Below are 15,458 nucleotides of genomic sequence, written 5' to 3'. Positions count from 1 at the left end.
CCTGTGGACTCGTTTGATCCTGGAGGCTTTCCAAGGCGGCAAAGGACCTAATGTCTCTCCCAATCCAGCCGACCCCTCAAGGCGCCCTGCCAGCCAGGGGATAGAAGGGAGCAAGGGATGGTGAGCTCCACTGGGACACCAACCACTGTGACACCATCCTGGGTCAAACTCTCCTGTGGTCCTAATACAGTGGTCTACAGCCTGTTACTGTAATTATTAATTATTATTATTATTATTACTGGTCTCCAGCTCCCAGGCACGGCCCAGAGGCAGAAGTGGGTACTGCGCCATCCTGGTCTCCAAGAGAAGAATCCATTTTGGAGCCCGAAGGGGAATCCTTCGCTTCACCTAAGACCTACTGGTACCAGGCCTAAAACCCGGACTTTGGTACTAGCCCCCTGGCTGGCGCCTGGCCACCGGACCACTGGCCAATGCAGTAGCAGTATTGGAACCTGTGGGGGTTTCCTCGGTTATTGGGGCCTCCTGTCCCACTGCTCAGACTCAGTAATATCAGAGGGGTGAGCCACCATTTCATCCCATCCGGCACCAGACCCTGACTCCAGTACTGGTACTGACATCCAAGAAATGGCCCCAATGGATGAGGTGGAGGAAGAGCAGGCGGACCCTCCCCTGTTACCGGCCTCCTCCTCATCATTCCCGGATGCGACGGTTGCAGGTCCTAGTGATCTGCTCCCACTGCATGACTGCAGGGCCTACCAAGAGCTCCTGAAAAGTCCTGCAAACTTGGGACTGGAAGTCAAAGAGCTCAAGGAGCCCAATTGACATCCTGGCTGTAGCAGCTCCCTCCAGAGTGGCCCTGCCAGTTAACCAAGCAGTGATGAGACTTGTCAGGACATTATGGCAGACTTCTCCTTCTCTGCCCCCATTTCAAAAAGGGCAGCGAGGAAATAGTGTCCTATCCAGTGGGTCTGAATACCTCCACCCCCTGCCCTCCGTGGTGTTGGCGGCAAATGAGCAGGATAGATGGGGCAGTTGAGCGTTACCCCCAAAAATAAAGAGGCCAAGAGACTGGACCTGTTTGGATGTAAGGTTTGTTCAACGGGCAGCCTCCAGTTACATATCTCCAATAAGCAGGCTCTGCTGGAGAGATATGATTTTAACCTGTGGGACTCATTGTCCAAATTTAGAGACCTGCTACTATAGGAATTGAGGTAGGAGTTCACAGCCATCCTAGGGGAGGGCAAAGCAGTGGCCAGGACCTCCCTCCAGGCACCTCTGAATGCGGCTGACTCAGCAGGCCGGACTATGGAGTCAGCGGTCACCATGAGGCGCTGCTCATGACTTGTCATTGGACCTCCCTCACAAAGTGCAGCAGTCCATTCAGGGCCTCCCCCTGAAGACTACCTCGCTGTTCTCAGTACAGACTGACTCCAAGCTTCAAGGACTCGAGGACTCCCCTTCGCTCCTTGGGCCTTTACACACCTCCTGCCTCCAGGAAGTATTTTAGGCCCCAGCATCCTCCCATGTCTCATTTCCCAGGCAGGAGCCCTATAAAAGAAAAGGGAAGGGCTATAAGCGATGCCAATCCCTAATTTTTACCTCTGCATCCCAGTCAGGCTTGCACAGGCCTTTTGAAGTATGCCCAAGGACAGTCTACTAGTCTCATCGCCAGATCCATCCCCCACTTTTGTTTCTGGACTGCCTGTCACCCTTCAGCCCAGCCTGGTCAGATACAACATTGGACCATTATATACACTACAGCAGTCAGTTACACCCTCCGGTTTTCACCCACCCCCCATCCTTCCTCAGGGACCCTTCTCACAAGCAGCTTCTTATCCAGGAGGTGCAAATCCTCCTATGTGTGGGGACTGTACAGGAAGTTCCTTGACCTGAGAGGGAAGGGGTTTTACTTCTGATATTTCCTAATCCTGAAGGTCAAGAGGGGAGTGGGGGCTGTGGCCCATCCTGGACCGGCTTTAGGAAGAGCAGGGCCCGATTCCTGGGGGTGGGGCTTGCCGCGCTCCAGCCGGTGTCGAGGGGCTTGGGTCCGGGCCGGAGCCGCTGGGGCCGGGTCCGGGAGCGCTCGGCCGGCATGCTCAGCCAGAACCGGGGCCGGCGCCCTGTAGCCCGAGCCAACCCGGCCCGGAGCCGGTTGGGCTGGGGTTGGGGGTGCTTGGCCTGGGCCGCCGGGCTTGGTCAGAACCGGGGCCGGCACCCCAGGGCAGGAGCCGCTCGGGATAGGGGTGCTCAGCCACGGGGCTGGGCCGGTGCGCTCGGTTGGAACCGGGGCCAGCGCCCCGGGGCACGGGCCGGAGCCACTCGGGCTGGGGGTGCTCAGCCAGCGCCGTGGCCGGCGCGCTTGGCCTGAGCCGGCCGGGGCCCAAGCAGAGCCGGAGCCAGAGCCGCCGGGATCAGGGGTGCTTGGCCAGCGCCACGCCTCCCTGGATCCCTCCTCGCGCGCACCCCCCCCCCCCCGTTTACCTGCTGCCGCCTGCCTGCCCCTGCTTGTTTTCAGACTTCCCGCGAACATCTGATTTGTGGGAAGCAGGGGAGGGGGAGGAGCAGGGGGCGGAGCAGGGGCAAGTGAGCTGGTGGTGGGGTGGACAGCTGCGGGGCCCTCTTAGGCGCGGGGTCCGATTCAGCGTTATCGCCTGAATCGGGCCTAAAGCCGGCCCTGCCTGGACCTGCGTTGCCTCAACAAATATCTCAAGAAGCTGAGGTTGTGCATGGTCTCCTTGGCCTCCATCTTTCCCTCCCCAGATCCAGAAGACTAGTATGCCACCCTCTATTTAAAGGATGCTTATTTCCACATCTCCATCTTCCATGGGCACAAGGGATTTCTCAGATTCGTAGTGGGTCAACACCATTATCAGTTTGACTTGTCGGCAGCCCTACAGGTCTTCACGAAGCATATGGCGGTGATAGCAGCCTTCCTTGGAAGTTGAGGCATGCAGGTCTACCTGTACCTCAACGACTGGCTGATCAAAGGTTGATCGCAGGTTCAGGGCCAGCACAGCAGCAGTACAGTACGAGCCACCTTCCAGGTGCTGGGTCTGTTGATAAATGAGCAGAAATCAACCCTGGTCCTGGTTCAGAAAATAGAGTTAATCAGGGCAGTACTCGATGTGACTCAGGCCAAGGCCTACCTACTGGAAGCCAGATTCCAAGCTATGTTGGACCTGATCTCCAAGGTCACGACCCACCCCATAACAACCGCTCAGGTCTGCCTCAAACTATTGGGGCAAATAGCGGAATGTACCTATGTGGTGCAGTACACAAGGCTATGCCTCAGACCCCTCCAGATGAGACTAGTGTCAGTCGACTCCCCGGGCAGACACTGCCTGGACTCCATACTCATGATTCCACCTCCGGTCATCGCTTTGTTGACCTGCTGGAGAGACCCAGGATCACTAATGGTAGGAATACCCTTCGCTGCCTTCAACCATCCATTGCCCTTGTCTTGCATGCGTCAGGTCTGGGGTGGGGAGCCCACCTCAGCAGTCTCAGGGCTCGTCCTGGATAATTGTTTGTATCTGAACTTGCTTTGAGCAGGCAAAGGTTCCGCCTCCGGCCAGCGTGACCACCCATTCCACGAGAATCCAGGCCTCAGCCGCAGTGTTCCTCGCACAGGTACCAATCCAGGACATCTGCAGAGCAGTAACATGGTCATCAGTTCATACCTTCGCGTCTCACTTACGGCATCACCCAATAGGCCCATAATGATGCCAGTTTCAGGAGAGCAGTGTTGCAATCAGCACATCCGTGAACTCTGAGTCCACCTCTAGGGGTACTGCTTTTGAGTGATCTAGCATAGAGAGATTCCATAAGACTGGAAAAGGGTAAATATCATGCCAATCTATAAAAAGGGAAATAGGGACAACCTGGGGAATTACAGACCAGTCAGGTTAACTTAGGTATCCAGAAAGATAATGGAGCAATAATAAAGCAATCAATTTGCAAACATCAAGAAGATAAGAAGGTGGTAAGAAACAGTCAGCATGGATTTGTCAAGAACAAATTGTGTCAAACCAACCTGATAGCTTTCTTTGACAAGGTAACAATCCTTGTGGATGGGGGGAAGCGGTAGACGTGGTATATCTTGACTTTAGTAAAGCTTTTGATACTGTCTCAAATGATCTTCTCATAAATAAACTAGGAAATACAACCTAGATGGAGCTACTATAAGGTGGGTGCAAAACTGGTTGGAAAACTACTCTCTGGGAACGGTTATCAGCAGCTCACAGTCATGCTGGAAGGCCATAACGAGTGAGGTCTCATAGGGATGAATTATGGGTCCAGTCCTGGTCAATATCTTCACCAGTGCTTTAGATAATGGCATATAAAGTTTGCGGACAATACCAGGCTGGGAGGGGTTGCAAGTGCTTTGGAGGATAGGATTATAATTCAAAATGATCTGGACAAACTGGAAAAATGGTCTGAAGTAAATAGGATGAAATTCAATAAGGACAAATGCAAAGTACTCCACTTAGGAAGGAACAATCAGTTGCACACATACAAATTGGAAAATGATTGCCTAGGAAGGAGTACTGTGGAAAGGGATCTGGGGGTCATAGTGGACCACACGTTAAATATGAACCAACAGTGTGACCAATGTAACAGCACAATACATATGCTAACAAACTTAAAGCCTTTGTTTAAGTTTGTTAGCGTACTTATTGTGCTGTTAAAGTCCTATAAAGAATGAATGCCCTCCCTAGCCCTGTTCTGCTCCTCTGGAGGGGGCTAACCCCAAGTCTTTCTGGTATCCAGTACTTGCTAAAAATTTCTTGCCCATACTGCGTACTGGACGGTACTACTGTACTTGCACTCCTGTTACTCATTCAAAAAGTGGGGAGGCTGGCAGGAATGGGGAACAAGGAATGTGGGCACTGTTCTCTCTCTACCCATTGAAACCTTTTGGCACACACCTGCCCCACTGCACAACAAGAATTCCTGCTTTTCATGTTAAAGCCTGGTGATCCTGGTAGAGAAGGTTGGCTAAGGTTGCAGTTTTGAGCACATTAACCAGCTTCTAGAAAAACAAGACCCACCATTGGAAATGTTTGCTACTGTCACTGACCCCTACCTAATGTGGGTAATATCTGATGTAAGAAAAGTAAAGCTGCCTTTCAAGTTTTCATATGTAACTAAAATAGAGGTACAGCATAGTATGGCACCAAACGCAGAGGACTTTTCAGCAGACGCTCCTAGGGTAAGCTTTGCCTACCTTGTTTGGCATCAAGTATTATAGGATAGTTATCCTCTGCAATCAGTAAGCAGAAGATCTGTATTTATTTAATTTAGAAATTTACTCTCTCTAACTCAGGCAGAATAAAAAAAAAAGCCAGAATGAAAATAGAATTTGCACTGTGCAACATTAAAGTCAGTGCTTTGATTTGAAGAGACTTAGTGGGAACTAATAAAGAAAGCAAATAAAAGGTCTTGTTAAAAAAACTAACCAAGCAAAAGTCCTGCATCCACACCCTGAAATTACCCAACGTGGGTTCATGTGGACCATGAAAGGGAACACATTCAGTAGGCAAGAGCCCACCCCTTTCACCACTCCTTGAACGCGGACTTCCAGGCCTGGATCAGAGTGACGTAGTGGAGAGATGTCTGTCTCTCAACTAGCTCAGTCCCACACCTTTTAGGGGTTTAAAAATTATTCACAGGCAGAATCTTGTTTAAGCATGAGTTAAGGTTGTAAATATCTATTGCTTCTGGAAACAGATTTTCTTTTTAAAATCAGAAATTTTGGAAAGGCTAGAAATTCAAACGTAAGGTTACACTTAAAATTATATATTAAATATGGAAATGGCTGCAACTCATGGCTGGTGTTATCCCATCCCATCCAACCCTTGCACACTTCAGGCAGAGTCTAAAATCCCTCTATACTTTTTCATGTTGCTCAGACTTCAAGAGAGCAGGAAAGTCAACCGTTTAGCTATCCTTGAATATTTTCATAGATTCATAGATTCTAGGACCGGAAGGGATCTCGAGAGGTCATCAAGTCCAGTTCCCTGCCCTCATGGCAGGACCAAATACTGTCTAGACCATCCCTGATAGACATTTATCTAACCTACTCTTAAATATCTGCAGAGATGGAGATTCCACAACCTCCCTAGGCAATTTATTCCAGTGTTTAACCACTCTGATAGTTAGGAACTTTTTCCTAATGTCCAACCTAAACCTCCCTTGCTGCAGTTTAAGCCCATTGCTTCTTGTTCTATCCTTAGAGGCTAAGGTGAACAAGTTTTCTCCCTCCTCCTTATGACACCTTTTTAGATACCTGAAAACTGCTATCATGTCCCCGCTCCTCTTTTCCAAACTAAACAAACCCAATTCTTTCAGCCTTCCTTCATAGGTCATGTTCTCAAGACCTTTAATCATTCTTGTTGCTCTTTTCTGGACCCTCTCCAATTTCTCCACATCTTTCTTGAAATGCGGTGCCCAGAACTGGACACAATACTCCAGTTGAGGCCTAACCAGCGCAGAGTAGAGCGGAAGAATGACTTCTCGTGTCTTGCTCACAACACACCTGTTAATACATCCCAGAATCATGTTTGCTTTTTTTGCAGCAGCATCACACTGTTGATTCATATTTAGCTTGTGGTCCACTATAACCCCTAGATCCCTTTCTGCCGTACTCCTTCCTAGACAGTCTCTTCCCATTCTGTATGTGTGAAATGGATTTTTCCTTCCTAAGTGGAGCACCTTGCATTTGTCTTTGTTAAACTTCATCCTGTTTACCTCAGACCATTTCTCCAATTTGTCAGATCATTTTGAATTATGACCCTGTCCTCCAAAGCAGTTGCAAGCCCTCCCAGTTTGGTATCATCTGCAAACTTAATAAGCGTACTTTCTATGCCAGTATCTAAGTCGTTAATGAAGATATTGAACAGAGCCGGTCCCAAAACAGACCCCCCTCATTATGCCTTTCCAGCAGGATTGGGAACCATTAACAACTCCTCTCTGAGTATGGTTATCCAGCCAGTTATGCACCCCCCTTGTAGTAGCCCCATCTAAATTGTATTTGCCTAGTTTATCGATAAGAATATCATGCGAGACCGTATCAAATGCCTTGCTAAAGTCTAGGTATACCACATCCACAGCTTCTCCCTTATCCACAAGATCTTTCTATTAACTTCATAATATTTTGGAGATATATTAAAAAATGCAAAGGAAATACATCTTCAAAGAAAAGACAAAAGAACAAAGGGGGCAATAGAGAAATTTATAACAGTGTCTTCTCCAACACATACAAAAGCTATGACAAGGAGAGGCTGCCTTCTTTCTCATTCCTCACTACCATTAGCCATGACTGTACTGAAGGCAGTTTCAATTAAGAAATGTGTTTTCCCCCAGTCATACAATGCTATGGGGCCATCAGAGACTTCTTAAAGTTTATTTCTTTAGCAGTTCAGTCATTAGGATTAGGAAACATCATTGACCAGTTCAGTTCAAAATTACCAAATTAGTTATACATAGTGAGATTCCTTGGTGTGCTAGGGCAGCTTTGTTTCCTGGTGAATCTGGCTAGGGGAGGATTCCCTTTCCATAGGGGAATGCTTGGCTGGTATAGTGCCACCATGACAGTTCTGTCACCTCCTCTTCTGGACCCTGCTGTAGGGGGGGCACAGCCAGGGACAAGGGGGGTGTTGCTTGGGTTTCCCAGCAATCGTTTTGGCTTGGCATAGTGTTCTTGGGGTACCCAGAACTGTGAGTTACCCCCCTGACTCCAGCGAGAGGGAGTCTTACCCAAGGTGGCTAGGTGTCAGCTCCTTAACACCACCAGCCCATTAGCCACTTAAGCACTCCCCTCTGGGCTATGCCAGCCCTGTCTTTGCCCCATAGGTTAACAAGAGGTGCACCCCAGTCTGAATACCTCTGAAGTGTTCCCTGTGATAACCAGCCTCTAACATTGGTTACTCACAGAAATTCCAGATCCTCCGCTCCCAAATATGCCATGTCACCCCAGTTTTACCTTAAATCCCTGCTCCTGTATAACACACAGCACTTGTAATAAAACAAAAGACAGCTTATTTAAGAAAGAATAGAGATTCTACTAGAAACGAGAGTGTGGTGGAAACAAATGGTTACAATATAAAATGCAAAATTGGGTCTATACTTATTAATAGTTACCTTTCCTATCTAATAAAGTAGGGTACCTCCCCTCCCCCCCAAGTTCAGTCTGTTGCAGAGCTAGCTGGAATCACAGGACTCAGCATCCATTTTTTCATGAGAACACCCCTCAGTGAATGGAGAGCTAGTGCCTTTCCCCAGCCTGTGTTCTACTGAAACAAGCTTTTGTCTTTGTGCCTAGACAGGGTGATTCTCAGTCTGTTGAAATGTTCGTATTTTTCTTTTCTTTTCTACCTCCAAGTGGTTTAGATTGTTTGCAGTTGTCTCTGACGTTTTGCCCTTGAAAGTCTTGGGATGGAGCAAAGCTAGACAATTGTGCTTTGCATTATATCATTGGCTAACCATGATGGGATGGACAACGCCCTTCTGCTTGAATGGGCCACCATTGACGCTCGTTATCCCCTGCTGACTAATTTTCACTTCAAGTCCATAAAGCATACTTTCTGTATAAATGCATTCTGCCTTAAAGATTACTGTACATACATGTCACAAAGATTATTAATCTTGACCAGTTACAAGCATACATGTTACTCTTATGGATAAACATCCTGCAAGACATCTTTGATGTGATGAGTTCATTAGGTCTGAGGTGAGAGCTCTTTCACAAAGAATGGGACTCTGCCAAGGAGCCTCTGTGTCACACAGTGCTACCTGAGGATTGGATTTCTAAACCCACCTTCTTCCTGTCTTGGCTCAGTCTTTGAATACATTGAAAGAAAATATACATGCTAAAAGCACCAACATTGTTAGCAGAGTTCTTATAAAGGATATCTCAACACAGATATGTATGAGATATGAATAAGATTTATTATACTGGTGTGGAAATGTGAATTTATAAATATAATTTGATAATATTTTTTTCAGTTCATGTTAAAAATGACTTTTTAAAACAGCAGTTTTCCAACGCAAACCACCACCACGTTAGGCTCTTGGATTTCCAGAGAACATAGAAACTAATTCAGGAATCTCTTTCTGTATTTTTAAATTCTAGATCTGTGGCTAACTTTGATCCCGGACTAAGGGTAGGTCTACAAGTAAGACACTGCAGGAGCGCAGCTACAGTGCTTTAGTGGCAACGTTACCTATGCTGATGGGAGAGCTTCTTCCACTGGCATAGTTAATCCACCTCCATGAGAGGCGGTCGCTATGTCGACAGGAGAAGCCCCTCTCCGCCCTCCCCCATCAAAATAGTGCTGTCTATACCAGGAGTTAGTCGGTGTAACTTAGTTGTTCAGGAGTGTAGATTTATCAGACCCCTGAGCGACATAGCTATGCTGATACAAGTTTGTAGTGTGGACTTGGCCTGAAATGTAAACAATTTTCAGAATCATCTAGCTAAAATCTGCTGACTTGAATGCTGCCTTATTGTAACCTTTGGATCTTATTCATATCAGAGAACGTTGTCAGTGGTTTGGAGATGAAAAATAAGAAAACTTTTATAATGACAAACAAATTTATACATATTTAGAGCTAACTGGCTAAAGGGAAAAATTGTTTGTGCTGTTAAAAGAATTTTCTGTGCTAAGATTTGCTGTCTTTTTTCTTATCAGCCTCTGGGGTTTGATCCTGCTCCCAATGACATTAGTGGGAGCTTTCAAATTTATTTCAATAGAAACTTGATTGGGTGCATACTCTCATGTAGTATCTGTTATTATTATGGCTAAGTAGTTTAATTTTTGAATAGTCAAAATGAAAAAAGGTGGAGTGAACCTGCAGATGAAAAATTTAGATGATTCACATGAGCCTCAGTTATTTGATTTAAATGAAATTTGAATAATTTAAAAAGGTTTTTTTTTTTTAAATTGAAACTGTTCTCAAAAATAGTATATCTGCATTTACTTTTACAGGGATTAATTACATATGCTTTTCTGTTGAATAACCAGGTCCAATTTAATTCAAATTTGATTAATATAAAAAGCAAGTTTGACTTAGTTTTCTACTGATCATTTGAATTGACCCTGTATGACCCTGAAAATAGTAACATTTAATTTTGTAGGATTTTCTCTAAATAATCTGACAAATGTAGAAAGCAGTTTTGACGTAGTTCTTTATTGGTTTCTTTGTATTAAAACTCTGATCAAGAGAGTAGTAAGTTTGCATTTACTTATCTTATTAAGAGGGTTTTAATTTTAATGTTGGAGGGCTTTTTTTTTTTACCTTAATAACCAGGTATAATTTAAGTGAGATTTGATTGATAAAAAGGAAATTCTGATGGAGTTATTTTGTATGGATTACATTTTTATAAGACAAAATGAAATTCTTGAGCATTGTCAACCTCTTGGTCTAATAGATATTTTATTACTCAAGGTGTTCCAAGTACTTGGTGATATTACTCTGTGTGTGTGTGTGTGTGTGTGTGTGTGTGTGTGTGTGTGTGTGTGTGTGTGTGTGTGTGTGTGTGTGTATATATATCTGTGTGTATATATATAAAATATATTTTAGTCCATTACTGTATTGAATATTTATGGAATGTATTTGTTACTTTTTAAGTAACTATTTTATTGATATAAAATGTCACCTATGAAAGTAGAATTTTGCCCCTTTTTGCACCAACCTTTTGCACTGTGGATGTAATCTGGAAAGAGTTATAAAAACTTTAAGAAGTCTTTAATATGTGGCTGCAAACATGAATCCAATTATTCCTCTTTATTTGTGTAGTTTGCCTACATCTAAGTACGGTTACCCTCAGATATAAGATACCAAAGTTTTTTTTTTTTTGTCCAGTCCTAGGAGGTTCATAGCCCTATGGTAGAACATGGTATGACAACGAATTTAAATATCCTACATACTTCTGTGGAAATGTTTATAATGATTATACTGAAGGTGATCATTTTTAGTGACAAGATGGGAAAAGTCTGCATTTTCCAGTAGTTGCTTATTGTTGTAAAGAAGGCAGTAGCAGTTTGCTGTAGCACTGCTAAGCTAGGAATATTTTGGGTTACGGGTTCAACATGGATTCAACACGGTTTACAGGTTCAACACAGTGCTATACATCTCTCTGGTGATAAGAGTAAAATAGTCCAGCAAAATCACTTATCAGTGTAATGAGTTACTAATGCAATAAAAACAGCGAGGAGTCCTTGTGGCACCTTACAAGACTAACCAATTTATTTGGGCATAACATGGGCTTAAACCCACTTCATCAGATGCATGGAGTGAAAAATACAGTAAGTAGAATATATATTATAGCACATGAAAAGATAGGAGTTGCCTTACCAAGTAGGGGGTCAGTGCTAACGAGCCAAGTCAATTAAGGTGGCAGTGGCCTATTCTCAACAGTTGGCAAGATGGGGTGAATACCAAGGGAGGGAAAATTACTTTTGTAGTGCTAATGAGGCCAATGCAATCAAGGTGGATGTCACCCATTTCCAATAGTTGACAAGAAGGTGTGAGTATCAGCAGAGGGAAAATTACTTTTTGTAGTGACCCATCTGCTTAGTGTATTTTTCACTCCATGTATCTGATGACATGGGTTTTTAGCCCACGAAAGCTTATGCCCAAATAAATTTGTTAGTCTCAAAGGTGCCACAAGGACTCCTCGTTGTTTTTGCTGATACAGACTAACACGGCTACCACTCTGAAACCTGCTGCAATAAAGAGGTGCAAAATTTGGAGAGAAGTCTATCCACTAGTTTTGGCTAGTTCTGAGAGTGGTGATTGTTATGCTGTCTGGAGTGGCTCACGACTGTGAGTGCTAACCTCAAGACTATCAAGAAGCAGAGCACAAACCCCAAACTGGCTGTGTGTTCTATAATCGGATTTCACCAACCCAGTAACAAGTGTGAACTCCTAAAGCACTATAACAGTCTTACCATGGAGTCACGGACAGTTCCCTTGGGCATTCCCATCTATCTTGGCACCCAGGCAAGCTGGACTTAATGATAGTTGGTTGCTATATTATACCAAAGATCACAAAATTCTCACGTTGATCCCAGTCTCAAGAGACTACTCACTTACCCAGGTCAATTTGTATCTTAGATCTCACACCAAAGACAATGCCTGCAGCCAATCCTATAATAAACTAACTGAAGATTTATTAACTCAGAAAAGAGAGTTATTACAAGATTAGAGCAGACAAGCATATGTACACAAATGAGTTAAAGTACATGGTTTTAAAAGGTGACAGAGTTGCAGTAATCTGTCAGCTTTGAATATCTTTTAGGGCTAACCCAGGTTGACACTGCGGATCTCTGCTTCTGTTTCATAGCTCCAGCCCCTCAGAGTCCAAATGACAAAAGAGATGAAAAAAATTTGTCAGCTATTTTTATTTCTTTCTTCCAGAATTCAAGCTGATGAGATGAGCCCTTTTAGCCTCTTCATTGGTGTGAAGGGGCAATTAAAGTCTTTGTATTGTGATGTCCCACAATGACCCATTTAGTTTTGCTAGGCCTTCTTGATGGTTAGGAGACAATCCCTCCTGCCTGGGCTCACAGTTTCAGAGTAAACATTTTTACAGTCATAAAGCAAAAACTGAAATATTACCTTATATTATGTGATATAGTATAAGTGAGATTACTGCAGGCAGCAATTACAAACATTTCATAATGTCTAAACACATTGTTATAAGTCCAATACAAACACACAAGTGAAACAGACTGGTGTCCAGCAATGAATTCGTTAGTTCTTGGCTGAGGCTTAAAGGCTTGGCAAGAGCTGGCATCTGGTCTGTCAGCCTCACAGTGATTGATACAGAAACAAAGTTACTTTTGTAACATTTGAGGTTTTAAGTGTAACCTTATCTTTTAATTTCCAGGCTAGCATTTACGCTCTCTTGCCCCCCCCACCCCCAATTGCAGTCAATATCCTTTGAAGTTTTGCAGTATTACTTAGACCAGTGGTTCTCAACCTATCTGCCATTGTGGGCTGCACTCAATATTACCTTTATGTCCCTGAGGATGTAAAATGGGCTGCAGTCATGTGCTGATTGGGCCATGAGCTAAGAACCACTGACTAAGACGGTTTCCTTGTTTGAGTGGGATCATCACCCCTCTTGCTCCCATAATCTGATTCATAAATATGAAGACCTTTCTGAAATCTGTCTCCCTTCATACATTATTGAAAAGATATATGTATCATAGAATCATAGAATATCAGGGTTGGAAGGGACCCCAGAAGGTCATCTAGTCCAACCCGCTGCTCAAAGCAGGACCAATCCCCAACTAAATCATCCCAGCCAGGGCTTTGTCAAGTCTGACCTTAAAAACCTTCAAAGAATCTTGATTTTCGTTGATGATCATAAGTAGTGCAGGGGATACAGAAGAAAAGCTCTAGAGTGGCATCATGTTGAATTTGGGCCACTGTAGTACATTTATACAGGAGGCACTCATCACCAATATATACTTAGGAGGAATTGGATTGTGGATTCAGAGGAATATTGAGTCTGCCTTATGCCTTTAACTGCTGTTTTCACTGCTTTGAGAGGACTTACATTGTATATTTCTCTGCATCCCAGATGAATAATTGTTTTCTTTTAAACAATGAACTGGGTCAGTTTATCATGAAGCCAGATTCCTCTAGTACTTATGCTGTCTGTAGGGTACCCACAAGAACCATTTCTGTGGATGGGTCCTGGACTAGGAGGTCCTCTAAATAGGAGCAGATATGAATCCCTTTCTGCCTATGCACTAAAATACTTGTTTGTTATGGTTTATATTCCCTTTTATATGGCAATTTACCTAAAGACTCAGTCACTACTTTTGTCTATAGGCGTCTTCAAAAAGTTTTGAAGCGTATTGTGCTGCTGCCAGGAGCTGCTTGGATGTGTGTTCCAGGAACAAAACCACATAGGCTTATATTACTGTCAGTAGACCTAGCTGAGGAATATAAAGCATCTAGATTCATAGATTCATAGATTCTAGGACTGGAAGGGACCTCGAGAGGTCATCGAGTCCAGTCCCCTGCCCGCATGGCAGGACCAAATACTGTCTAGACCATCCCTGATAGATATTTATCTAACCTACTCTTAAATATCTCCAGAGATGGAGATTCCACAATTTATCTAGGATAAACAACGTAGCTAGTGATTTGTTTTAGTTTGTTTCCAGCTCAAGAGTATTTGACTTTCCTTGGGAATAAGTTAGATGATAGTCTTCTAATGCCAGGCTGGCTCAAGGAAAGCAGATGAATTCTTGGGGGGACATTAGCATTGATGTAGTTGTAGTTGCATTAAGATGAATCCACTCACCTGTATGTAGACCATAAGAATCACTGGATAGACTATAAATCTGAGGTCCAATGCTCTCTATCCATTGTGCGACAGACCTTCAATTTTGCTGGAGTCTCCTGAGGCTTGAAGAGCCAGCATTTCTTAGGGTTTGCTTTATTGTGAGATCTGTGATGTGTGAAGGTTCTGATGATTCTACTGAGGAAGAGGACGACACACTTTTGTTGTAGCGACCACTGCTTTGGAGTGGGGCCCTGCAACCTATATTATCCTTGGCCCGAGTCTGAAAGAGCCCTTGCCAAAGTTAAAGGACAACCAGAATGAAAGTAAAAGCCCACCCCCAAAATAACCTTCCACAGTTGATACCAAACCGAAACAAAAACACTTTCTCTCACAAAGAGCATTCATTGTGACACTTCCTTCACAAAAGCCTGTTTGTTTTTAAAAAATAGGCAATGTGCTCTGAAGGCCAATAGAACAGTTCAAGGAATTAGTAAGCCTTCCTCATGGTCAATGTCCTACCAGCAGGGGTTCCTCCCTTTTAAATGGTTAGCACTCCAGATCAAGGCCCTCCACTTGAAGCAGTTTGGTACAGGGAAAAGGATGGTCTCTGAAGTAGGCAGTTTTCCAAGTCACTGAGTGCTTTTCACAAGGGATAGCAAGTACAGATCACAGAACTCTGGTGTTAGATACTTAAGGTATAATAAACAGGCTACTGCTTTCTGTACAACTTTTGGTTTCCAGGCTGACTTAGATGCAGCCCCATCAGGAGTGTATGGAATAGTCTAATGTTGAGGTGACAAAGCAGGGCCGGCTTTAGGCTTATTCGCCCGATTCCCAGGAATCGGGCCCTGCACACTCACCCCGGCAGTGGTCGTCTTCAGAGGCCCCGCTCCCCTGGCCAGAGCGCCGGCTGGAGCGCAGCAAGCCCCGCGGCCCCGCTCTCCTGGCTGGACCTCCGGCCGGAGCGCGGCAAGCCCCGCAGCCCCGGCTGGACCTCCAGCCGGACCGCGGCAAGCCCCGCAGCCCCGGCTGGACCTCCAGCCGGACCGCAGCAGCCCCGCTCTCCCAACCGAATTGCGGCAGCCCCGCGACCCCAGCCCGACCGCCGCAAGCCCTGTGCCACCCCTCCGCCCCACTGGCAATCGAAAGTGCAGCCCCAGGAATCGGGCCCCGCACTTACTAAAGCCGG

At 45.0% G+C, this 15,458-nt stretch overlaps 1 protein-coding gene across 3 annotated transcripts in view; it reads left to right on the top strand.

Moving 5' to 3' along the window:
• Positions 1 to 15,458, top strand: part of B3GAT2 (beta-1,3-glucuronyltransferase 2) — a 46,287-nt gene that overhangs the window by 24,238 nt on the left and 6,591 nt on the right. The window lies entirely within an intron of this gene.

Source organism: Chrysemys picta, chromosome 3 (genome assembly GCF_011386835.1).
Source record: "Chrysemys picta bellii isolate R12L10 chromosome 3, ASM1138683v2, whole genome shotgun sequence".
Lineage (NCBI taxonomy): Eukaryota > Metazoa > Chordata > Testudines > Emydidae > Chrysemys > Chrysemys picta.
Note: the sequence above shows the minus strand (reverse complement) of the source record. Positions and strands in the feature narration are given on the sequence as shown.